Below are 12,908 nucleotides of genomic sequence, written 5' to 3'. Positions count from 1 at the left end.
ATTTAAGCATTGCGACTGGTGAAAAGGTTTCATCGTAATCAATACCATGAACTTGTCTGTAACCTTTTGCCACCAATTTAGCTTTGTAAATGAATACATTTCCATCTTTGTTGGTTTTCAACTTGAAAAGCCACTTACATCCGATAGGTGTATAACCTTCGGGTAAGTCAACCAAGTCCAAGACTTGATTTTCAAACATGGAATCCATTTCAGATCTCATGGCCTCTTGCCATTTAGCAGAGTCGGTGCTTGCCATCGCTTGCTTGTAGGTTGTCGGTTCATCTCCATCCATAATCAGGATGTCCTGATTCTCGGTTAATACTAAACCAAGATATCTATCAGGTTGAGATCTCGGCCTCTGAGACCTACGTAGGGTAATGGATTGAGCATTTGCATTGTCGGTTTGACTTTGCACATTTTGATCATTTTGACTTGCGTCAACAGATGCTGTTTGAGCACTTTGACTGTCATTATGATTTTGTTGCTCATCCTCACGAACTTTGTCGAGTTCGATTTTCCTCCCACTTGTCAATTTGGAAAGGTGCTCCTTCTCCAAAAAGACACCATCGCGAGCAACAAACAGTTTGTTCTCCGATTAGTTGTAGAAGTACTACCCTTTGGTTTCTTTTGGGTAGCCCACAAAGTAAACCTTGTCAGATTTAGGATGAAGTTTGTCAGAAATCAATTTCTTGACATATGCTTCGCATCCCCATATCTTTAGAAAAGATAAACTGGGAGGTTTCTTCGTCCATAATTCATATGGAGTCTTTTCTACAGCTTTTGATGGAGCACGATTCAGTGTTAGTGCCGCAGTTAGAAGTGTGTGTCCCCAGAAAGAGATAGGAAGATCACTAAGACCCATTGTTGATCGTACCATGTCTAACAAGGTCCGATTTCTCCTTTCGGATACTCCTTTCCATTGAGGAGTTCCTGGAGGTGTCAATTCTGAAAGTATACCCTTTTCTTTCAGATGGTCATCGAATTCTGGGCTCAAGTATTCACCACCTCGATCCGATCAAAGGGCTTTGATTTTCTTGCGAAGCTGATTTTCAACTTCACTCTAAAATTCTTTGAACTTTTCAAATGATTCAGATTTATGCGACATAAGGTAGGCATAGCCATATCTACTATAGTCGTCTGTGAAAGTGATGAAATATCGATGTCCATTTCTTGTGTTTGAGCTCATTGGTCCACATACATCGGTATGTATAAGACCTAATAAGTCACTTGCCATTTCTCCCAACTTGGAGAATGGCTGTTTAATCATCTTGCCTAATAGACATCCCTCGCAATTCTCAAATGATTCTAAATCGAAAGAGTCAAGAACACCTTCTTGTAGAAGTTTCTTGATGCGTTTGATGTTGATGTGGCCAAGAAGACAATGCCACAAGTAAGTCTGATTTGACTCTATGGTCTTAGCTCTTTTGGTATCATTATTCACATTATAAACTTGTTTGTCTAAAGAAAGCACATAAAGGCCATTTTCAGAATGTGCAATACCATATAAAACATTATCGAGATAAAACGAACATTCTTTGTCCTTTACTCGAAATTCAAAACCTTTGGCGTCCAACGCCGAAATTGAAATAATGTTTTTGGTAATGTTAGGAACATAATAAACATTATCGAGTTCCAAAACTAGCCCGGTGGGCAAAGACAAACTGAGAGTTCCTACGGATACGGCACCAATTCTGGCTCCATTTCCGACCCGGAGTTTAATCTCTCCCTTCTCTATCTTTCTAGCGTTCCTTAGTCCTTGAGAATTGGAACAAAGGTGTTAGCCACATCCGGTATCTAATACCCATGATGTTAAGCTAGTGAAGTTAAAGTCTATAACGAATATACCTGATTCAGAAGCAACGGTTCCGTTCTTCTTATCTTCCTTGAACTTGAGGCAATCTCTCTTCCAATGTCCCTTCTTCTTACAGTAGAAACATTCGGAATCAGATTTAGAAGATGCTACCTTCTTATCCTTGGTAGCTTTAGACTTAGGCGGAAAAGTTTTCTTCTTACCTTTCCCCTTAAAGCCTTTCTTCTTCTTGCCCGAAAATTTGAACGGCTTTCCCTTTTTAATCATGAGCATATCATGCTTTCCCTCATCCTTGAGCGTTTTCTCAGCTTGCTTCAACATACCATGAAGCTCGGTGAGGGTTTTCTCCATGCTGTGCATATTATAGTTCATCTTGAACTGATCATAGCCTTTGTGCAGCGAGTGGAGAATGATGTCAATTGCCATCTCAGTTGAATACCCCGCATCAAGCCTTCCCATGTTTTCAAACAATCCAATCATTTTGAGTACATGTGGGCTGACTGGCTCTCCTTTCTTGAGCTTGCTCTCAAGGATCTGCCTGTAGGTTTCAAACCTTTCAGTTCTGGCCTGCTCTTGGAACATATTCTGCAATTCAGAAATGATCTCAAAAGTCGTCTCCTTTTCAAAGAAAGTCTTTTGAAGCTCAGGAGACATTGTGGCCAACATGATGCATTTGACATCTCGATTGGCACTTTGCCATCGATTTAGGGCAGCTTGAGTCACCTTCTCATTGGGAGCCTCGGGCATTTCCTCATCAAGGACATATTCCTTTTGCTCTTGCATGAGAACAATTCGCAAGTTCCTTTGCCAATCAAGAAAATTAGGCCCACTCAGCTTCTCCTTGTCGAGAATTGAGCGTAACGAGAATTGGTTGTTTGAGTTATTTGAAGACATGATTCTACAATTGAAAGAATTTGTAATGAAAAACCATTCATTATACTTAAATAAGATTGAATTCATGCATTTTAATCAAACTTATTTAAAACGTCTTATTTACACATTAAAGATTGTCCCCATTTTAGGTGAGAATAAGTCGATTCCAAGATCCAAAGAAACAAAGAGTGGTTAAGCATGCTTTGGCTTGTCTTAACACTCAATCTCCTAAGGTAAGCAATGCTTTGCTAATGGCTCCAAGCCACTCTTGGTTGAATAAATCGTCGCATCCAATGCTCTCTAAACAATTTATTCACTTTGCCACGACATGTTAGGACTCCATCACTCATATCGTTGAGTATAACCAAAACCACCTTGCATACCCGGTATGCCTTACGTTCCTTGGAGAAGTAGTGATGCCTCGCTTTGGCGTAGCCCACCACTACCCTCGTTCGGTTGGTAAGTGTGTTTTGGAACGGCAAGTTTTACTCAATATTTTAGGGACCTAGGGTTTCTATGTTGGTTGATTTAAGTGAACTTAATTAATCATCTCAACATTCGAAATCCTAAACATGCATCTAACATATAATTCATATACATATATAAACATAAATATATATCGAAAACATAAATAGAGATGCATTTGGCAACTAGCATGACCCCTTGAGATCTTCAAGTCTTCAAAAGGTCTTCATTTGCAACTTCATGGCTTTGTCTTCTAAGAACCCCGTCTTCAAGACTTGACCAAAATATTACAATTGCTAGTATCTACGATTAGGACTAATCTAAATATTAAGGTACAAAAATACTCAACGGTTCGCAGACCGTATTTAGATTTACAAAAATACATCACGGATCACAGTCCGTATTTTCTATCCTAATCGGGCCCCACTAGTTGCCATTTCATAAAACCTGTGAGAGAATTTTACATTCCATTCATCCATTCACTATCTGTGAATGTCCCATGCATTTTACAACGATAAACAAGTAACAATGCATAAAACGCGCGAGAACTAGTAACTAATCTAGGTGGTTAAACCAATTAACACGCCTAATTAAACTAGTCAAAGTTGTTTTAACCGGTTATGGAAATAACTAAGAGACGCTCCCACTAAATTCCCCATCCAACTTAACTAATCCAATTAATTAAGTCAGTGAACCCAAATATTTGCCAAAATTAATTTTTGCAAATGTCGCTCAAAAACCGAGGCCTAGCCTCCAAAAATTTTAATTAAATAAACAAAATAATTAAAATAATTAAAACGACAATTTAAGCAAAATTACGAATTCCAAAATGTCTAAGTGCCTAGCACTAAGACTTGGAGTCCAAAAAAAAAAATACCCTTATTTACATATTAAGCAACGCTAAAATTAACTTTAAAATAGCATCGCCTTAATAACCCGGGGTTATTGTGCCAATTATGGGATTGTACGTACCGTACAACAAGCACGTAGTATGCCCATGCGCACCCCCGCAACACCAAGCATGCATGTGGGCTGCTTGTGCTCACATGCGCCACGCCCAGCCCAGCCAAGCGTAGCAGCACGCACAGCGCGCACAGCCTTATGCTGCTGCTGCGCCATGATGATGCTTGCTGCTGCTGCGCCATGATGATGCTTGCTGCTGGCTGGCGCGCTATGCTGTTGGCAGCGAGCAGCAGCCCACGCCCTTCCTCGCACACACAGACGCACATCACCACGCACCTAAGAACGAAGCGCCCAGCAGCCTCGGCAGCCACATATGGGTTGCGTGAGCAGCCCAGCTGGCCGAGAGCTAGCTCGGGGCTCTTAGGCCTCGTGTTGCGTGCTAATGTTTTGAAAATTATCGATTTTGTGTGTGACATTATAAATCAATTCTAAATAAATTTTAGAATCAATTTTGAGGAAAAATGAAAAATTACAAGTCCAACTTAAATAATTCATCCAAAAGCAATTAACCAAATTTATTTCCAAGAACCATTCTTTAATAAAATTGGTTTAACTTGGTGTAATGAAATAAATTAGGGCAATTCTCACTATTAATTTAATCACTTTAAATTAATCTTGAGATTTTGACAAAATAAAAGGGAGTTGGAAAAAATGAACATAAGTTCAATAAAGACTCCAACTTTAATACTTGTGACTCCATGAAAAAATTATATCTTCCAATATGAATATAAACCAATTTCAATCACAAGTTTTAAACTTTATGATTCCAATCAACTAAAAAATGATTAAAGCAACAAAGTTTAACCAAAATTCATGGAATTTAGTAACTCAAAGTTTCAATCACTTATCATAAATAAAGATTGAATCTTTAGTAGTTGGAAGCAACAAAGAACAACTATTTCACACTTAATGCAATTAATTTGCAATTATGAGGAAAAATAAAACCAAACTTTCAAGCACTAATTACTACCAAGTAATCATGCTTAAAGTGGTCTAAAATTGCATATAAATAAAGGAAAGAACCAAATTCATAACCACCATAAATATGCAATCAATTTTCAAGGTTAGAAAGACTTAAAATTTTTCGTCAAAACGAAAAATCCCTCGAAAAATGCATTTCTGGTCGTTTTTTGGCTAAAAACAGAGTGCTGAAAGGGAAAAAACAATTTCCAAAACGCCTTTTCCACCCAAAATTCACTATTTTTGGGTCGAAATCTGGGTTCGGGAGCTGAAGACAGCTCTAATACGAGGTAAAAATTGGAAAAACGAGTTACTAATCTAATTAGCAACTTAAAACCAGAAAAAATTAAGCCATAAAAACACCTTGAAAATATTATGATTTTAAAAATAAACGAGCGAGGCTCCGATACCGCTGTTGGGGTTTGGTGAGTCCGACTCACCGCGGAAACAAACCCAAAAACAAGACCGCACTCGCAATAAATAAAACCATAAATATAATTAAATTAATCACAAGATTAAGATAAGCTAATTACCTTTGACGCGTGCTTCGCTCCAAAATGAGCTCTTACTTGAAAGCTTCAAGTCCCGCACACATGGAGACCTCCAACGAAGTCCACCCGCACCAACAAAACCGACTAGTTCCAATGTCTTGGGGTTAGCAAGACCCGACCAATAAAACCCGCGTAATTATATTGAGTTCAAAGGTTTTCACTAATTGTGATGCCTTTTTCAACTCTTACTCAAGCATCATTCCCAATGCCCATACTTGAATATTTATAGGAAATGATGGGAGTATCATTTACTCTCCCATCAATGTGGGATAGTATGATTTTTCCATTTTATTTTAAAGCTAAAATAAAATTAATAATCAAGCTAGTAATAAATCAACAAGTGGCAAGCTCATGTGAGTGGTTAGGGGAGGACCACTTGGAGAAGGGGGGGACCAAACTTGCTCCCCACTCCCTCTCCCAAAACCGGCCACCTCACTCCACACACACTCAAGGACCACAAGCCACATGGCACCCACCCTTGGGCACCAAGGCAGCCAAGGTGGGCTGCCATGTGCTGCTGTCCGTGGCAGCCACGCCCAGCAAGCCCAGCAGGCCCAGCACTTGCATGCGGGCTGCCAGGCGCTGCTGGCCAGCAAGCCCAGCATGCTTGTGTGGGCTGCTGCTGGCCTTGTGCCTTGGCCAGCGCTGCTAGGCAGCAAGCAATGGCCTAGCCATGCTGCTGCTAGCTGTGGCGAGCTGGCGCGCCTAGCGTGCTAGTTGCTGCAGCTTGTTGCGGCATGGCTTGCTAGCCATTGCGCGCACAAGGCTGCGCCTAGCATGCTAGCACGCACTAGGCGGCGCCTAGCCTTGCGATGCTAGCACGCACCAGCCAGCCTAGGCTCGGCTTGGTGCGCATGCTAGCCACCATGCTAAGCCATACGCCCTTAGCACTAGGTTTGCTTGGGCATTCTGATGCTAGGGGTATTTTGGTCTTTTGTTGATTTATTACTATTTCTCGTCTCGTCTTTCACTATTTTTTGACTCGACTTCCGACGCTCGGTTTCGACGCTCTAAGCTCGAATTTCCGACGTCTAAATAAATATTACTCGGTCGACTCATTAATTCCTTCCGAATTAATTCGTCGTTTCGGTTTGTTGAATGCTTGGGTGTGACCCGAAGGGTTTAGTCAAGATTAAGCTGTAATATTAATTATTCATTAATATTACTGATCGGAAGCGGCCTCCACCCAGGCATTCCGATCACTTGACCTCACTGAATATATTAGCTTTCTAATAATTCTGAACCCACTAACGGAATAGTACACTTGTTCGAAGGACACCATTCATTTCATTTATCACATGAAGGCTATGGTAAATTATTAATAAAACATATCATATGTTAACAATTCTCAATACTCCTTGATTTACATTCATGCTTACTGTTTGTATCACCCAAAATCTATTTGGTTTCAGGATGATACCACTAAATTCCGTAGGATAACTTATAGGCTATCAACTACATACTTCTTGATAAGATTGGCCCTACAACTGCCTTGGAACAGAATCGAGTTTTGCAGTGGGGCTTAAAGGGTGTAGAACTCGAGGACATAGTCACACCTAATGTTGTGGGAAGTAGCTCCACGAATGTTCCAACGGGATCTGGAACTAAAAATGCAGAACCTGTAGCTGATACTGAAGATGCTCAGTCTAAACAAGACAATCAGTGTGTAGCTCAAAACAAAGACCCTCTCAGCAAGACCATCAAAAAAGAAACAGTTGTTGCATATGATCTATCAATCTTCAACCAAGAAGAGGAAGATGCTTGCTTAACAGCAGAAGCAATGGCTGCAGCAGCAAAGTCTAACACAGAGGATATTGGACAAAAAAAAAAAGAGGATTGATGCTGATGATCAGTTTGAAGCTACCACACCAGCAAAGGATGTTATTGATCACGCAACACCTTCAACTATCAAGAATGCATATCTCATCAAGGAAAATGAGAAAGATCAAGCTATTCAAGCAGCACTAAAAGGAAAGAGAATTGAGTATAGCACACCAATTGCCTCTGCTGAAACAACCAATCCTATTAAGCAAGAAAAGGATAGCAAGCGTCAAGCACTTGTGTTTTCTGATAATGACTCAAATGGCTTTTAAATGAAGTAAGATGATTAAGACTCATGACAGATCAGTTGCGTAACAGCTTCATCTACTAAATCTTTTCTTATGTATATATTATTCTATAAAGGTAAATATTTTGCGTAATGTGGCTTTTCAAAGGAACAAGTACTCTTAAATTACATGTTCCTTAATAAAGCCACATATACTAAGTAAGAATTAATGACGGTTATGGTTAGCACTTTTGAGGAATATGGTCCTGAAAAAGAACAGGTGTCATAGAAATATCTGTTCCTAAACAACACCAATTGTTAGGCTACCTATCTTTTGCTGCCTAATTGCGACTGTATTAGTATTAAAAGACAGTCAAGCATTGTGGTTTTATATAGGAATAAGTTCTTACAAGTATTTGTTCCTATGTAACACTGCTTAAAAATGTGTCAAGCTTGACACATACTGTAATTAGTCAATCAAGCTTTTGCTATCGAGTTACTCAGGCATGTTTTGTAAAAAATTAGGCATCGCCTATCTTAAGTATAAGAAAGATGTAATATTGTAGCTGACAATCATTTAATTATTATGGAACTCTGATGTGATATACATATATATATATATATATATATATATATATATATATATATATATATATATATATATATATATATATATATATATATATATATATATATATATATATATATATATATATATATATATATATATATATATATATAGTTTAGTACTTCGAATGTTTGCTTTATTTTCATTTACTTAGCATGCATCTCTCAGATTAATTCCTTTCTGATACATTGACAGGATTTTTTAAAAGTCAAACAATCTCTGCATTGCTATTGTATTATTACATTAGTTCATACATATGAACTCATTATCCTTTGATTTATATAAAACATGACTAACAATAGTGTAATGCAACAAACAGATACCATGCGAAACATAGATTATATAATCAAATTCGACCATTTTATTTTGCAATAATTACAACCTACTATCCTCCTTCACTAATTATATCGATTATAATTTTCCCATCGACTAAATGGTTACCTACATCTAGAATTTCAAAAAAGTACCATGAGAGTAAAGATCACCAACATACACCAACATAATTTCATACCAAAAGCTAACAACCCAAAAAAAACCCTAGCAGGCCTTCAATTTATATCCTACCAATGCTACAATTGAGCCCCCCAAAAAACAATTTAGCAGCGCTGTAGACACCCATTTGTGTCTCCCCAAAACCAAACCCGGTGATGAGTACCTTTCGCGTCGAGTCATAATCGAATGAAGTGAAAGTGTGGAAAGTCTAGTGTTGCGGATAGTTTTTAATTCTTTTCTCTTCTCTCTGTTTTTGAAAATCTATTTTAAGAAAACAGCCAATCCAGTTTGGTTTAGTCCATAGAAAGGGTCTAATAATGGTTTAGTTAGATGGGGCTTGAAAAGATCTTTGCAACGATATATTATAAGCCCAATTCCGATGAATAATGAGGAAGTTATGGCCAAATTACTAAACTAGGCCCGGTTTGATCCTTATATGCGGCCGAATGATCTAGAGAAGGGCCTAATATGGATCTATCATTCCTAATGCAATTAGAATTGATTTTAGTCTTCTGGATTCTTCTAGAAGGTTCTTTTCATTCCTAATTTAATTAGCATTGATAAATTGACTTTGGTTGACTTTTTGGAGTTATAATCAGAATAAAAGAGAGTTTTTAAGGAAAATACGAATTTTCCGGTATGTACGGCTAAATTCTATCGAAATTAAGAAAACGCGTGAAAATAAGTGTTAGCGCCTAACGACAGGGATTAGCGCCTTGCGCTAATGCTTGGCGCCTTAGCGCTAATGTTTAGCGTCTGGCGCTAACCTGTTTTATTCTCGTCGAAACTCTGATTCGTTTTTCTATCTGTTTGGCTGATTTTCTCTATAAATAGCCTCCTAAAACCTCAGTTTTTCATTATCAACAATCAACAATCATCAAATATCATATGTTCTCTAGTTTTCTTATTCTCTCTAATTTTTTAAAGAATTCTCTTCTCTCTCTAGCTTTCTATACCAAATTCCGCATTCACAAGATCTAGAAGCACCTAGCCAAATTCGAAGTTGCCTTCGCCCTAGACGTGAAAGGTTTTAATTTCTGAGGGTTTGGTCCCAAATCTCTCTTTCAATTATTTAATTTAATTGTTTGATTATTATTTTCCTTGAAGTTACTAATGCGTGTATTTTGTTATTAGAAAGAGATACGAGGCATCCAAGTAAGTGCTTTAATTGTGTACATTGTTATTATGATATAGAAATCATGTTTAGGTTATCATTATGATTCCTAGTGTCATGTTAGGGCGTTTTGATCTTCCTAGTATATCATGTTTACGGTAACTTTAATATCAAATATGACAATTGTGTTTCCTGCGATGCTTCCTATTTTCTTTCCTAATATTCATGTTAGTATCATGTTAGGGTTAAATATTTGATCTTTGATGTTTAGTGACATGCTAGGGTTTGTTGTTAATCTTGTTAGTATCATGCCTAGGATCTTACTATTATGCTTTAACATGATTATTGATTATAATTATTATTATGATTATTTTTATAATTGTCATGATTATGATTATTATTATGATTATTTTGTTTCTTGATATTTTATTGTTATTGCTTGATTACACCTTTTATGCATGTTTAAAGGGAATTGGTACTTTAATTACGCTTAATAAGATAATTAATAATCTTGTTTAGGGTTAATTTGATTATAACTCAAGTGATCGCCCATAATAGATTTATTTGTGCATTAATATTCAACCAACATAGATAAACAGGTTTAGGGTAAACCTATTGATTGCATGTTAGTTAGAAAGTGCACATGAATACGATCAGAATAAAGTAGAGGCCTATTATTAGGGCAGGTTCAATCTCTTTTAGGTAGGATTTGTACTTTCATCCCCGAACTACCAGTCATGGTTCCAGACCTATTGGAGTTGACGATTTCCTGGATCGTTAAGGTGTGTAACCTTCACCTCGTGAACGGTTTACAAGTTCCTAAAACTTGTTGGCGACTCTTTTGCTCTATCTTCCTTCCCTTTGGACGCCACCGTACTATAGTGTATGATCACAGTGGGGTTCAAGTTAGAGGTAATGCTTGAAATATTCCCTGGCCTACAGTTTTTTAGCGACTTCACTGGGGAGGATTTCTATTTTAATTCCTGAAATTTATTTCGGCAATGATTTAGAATAAGTGGATGAGACTCGAAAAGTTCTAAGTATTTCATGTGCGTAATTTTGATTAACATTATTGTCATATGCATAAAAAAAGATCTCATTGGAAAGACCATCCTTAATGAGTTAAAAACATAGGATTTTTTACACGTAGGAAATTTGAGGAATATCTTTCACAACTAGGATCGAAATAATGCTGCGCGAAACTGGAAAATTTTATCGAGCACAGAAAGCTGTTGAGGCATGTAGGAACTAGCGTCAGGAAACAAAGTCTAGCGCCAATTATTTGACGTTAGCTCCAGGTGACAGCTTCTGTCGCTAGGCGTTAAAGCCAAATTGTGGCGCAATCCTCTGTTTGCTGGCGCCAAGTTCTTCCAATACCGAGCCAGAAATATGCGTTTTAATTTTGACCAGTTTTTAGCATTGTTTGCTCGATCCTACTTCCTGATTGAATTTTTCTCACTTTTATGAAACCCGTATGTGTTCTACATATTGACATAACCCTCTGGGAATTCATGCTTCATCTACCTGATTGAACGCTCTAAGCAACAAAGGGTACATCCGAGAATGTTGAATTCACCAAACCATGGAAGCGAGTTTTTCTTAACTCGCGGTGTCCCATCCACTCCCGCCAACCCTTGACGGTTAGGCTTCCACGCAGTGCATCCGGACAATTAACCATGGACCCTCTTTGACCAACCCATATCCCGAACTTTAGAGAACTAAAGCCATGGTTAGGTTGCAAACTCATTGCATCATATTGTGCCTACTTGACTAATTGTCCATTATTTGTTGTGCATACTCTATGTGTTTTTCCTAACCATTTGTTTGACTTATGTTAAGACTAAATAAACTGATTTATGACTAAAAGAACTTTACCTAATTAATTAATTAATTAATTTGAGTAATTAAAGTCTAATAATTTAATCAGAGTTGACTTAGTACGACTTTAGGCATACCCTGTAGAGTAATAATACCGAAAGCAGTTCCAGATCCGACGTTCCAGCAATGGCGCCAAGGTTTAAAGTGCAGCGCCACTCTGTGGAGCATAGCGCCTGGCGACAGTCTTGTCGTCTTGCGCTACACTACAAAGAGAGGCGCCAGTCCTGTCGTTTTGGCGACAGTTCTGTTTATTGCTCAAGTCATCACTTTGTGTCTAATTCAACAGTTTGCTAATCAATTTGGTTAATTTTTACTGGTAATAATACCGTGTCAAGTCCTTAATCGAGTCTAGGCACTAAGTCCCATGGTCTTACACAAAAGTTGAAGCATGTCACTTGCACTCACCACATAAAGCACACACTAATTCAGACTTTGACCATGTCTAAGAGAGTCTTGTATGCGCATATTTCCCGTCATTTTTTTAAGGGGGGTAAGTCGGATATTAATCCTCCAATTTAAACCACTTGATTAAACCCTATACTTGATTCCCAAAAATATGCACCCCAATATGCACCATGTTTTTACTTTTTTCTTTTTCAAAATCCGTAAAGTCAAAGTCAAATTGAGTCAAGTCATTAAAACAAAAATGGTTTAATTTACAGCGCGTGGTCAAGAAAGGAAGGGCATTTGATCAAAGACAACTTTTTATTCAAGTTCAACTTTTCGATAAACCAATCGCTCGTAAAAGGAAAGCGAAGACGATAATGGCAACTCAAGAGGAAGTTAATGAGCTCAGAAACCAATTGATTACTGTGACTGAGGCGTTGAAAGTTTTAACCCTCAAAATCGATGATCCTGTGAAGCAACAACAGATGGACCTCATGCAAGAAAGGCTGAGCAAGTTGTCTAGTGACTATAAGTTTCAAGGAATTAGCTCACAAGGGGTCTCGGTAGACAAGGATCTTCTTCCGCATAAGTTCAATTCCAACGACATCCCGAAATTCAAGGCGACTGACAACCCTTAATTACTTTCACCTAAGAGCATTCGAAACAATAATGAGCATTAAGGGTATTGACAAGAAGGTGTTTCCCTCTTTGTTCTCGCTATCTCTTGAAACCGTTTGTCA

Source organism: Chenopodium album, chromosome 2 (assembly GCF_948465745.1).
Source record: "Chenopodium album chromosome 2, dcCheAlbu1.1, whole genome shotgun sequence".
Classification (NCBI taxonomy): domain Eukaryota; kingdom Viridiplantae; phylum Streptophyta; class Magnoliopsida; order Caryophyllales; family Amaranthaceae; genus Chenopodium; species Chenopodium album.
This window is presented reverse-complemented; position numbering follows the sequence as displayed.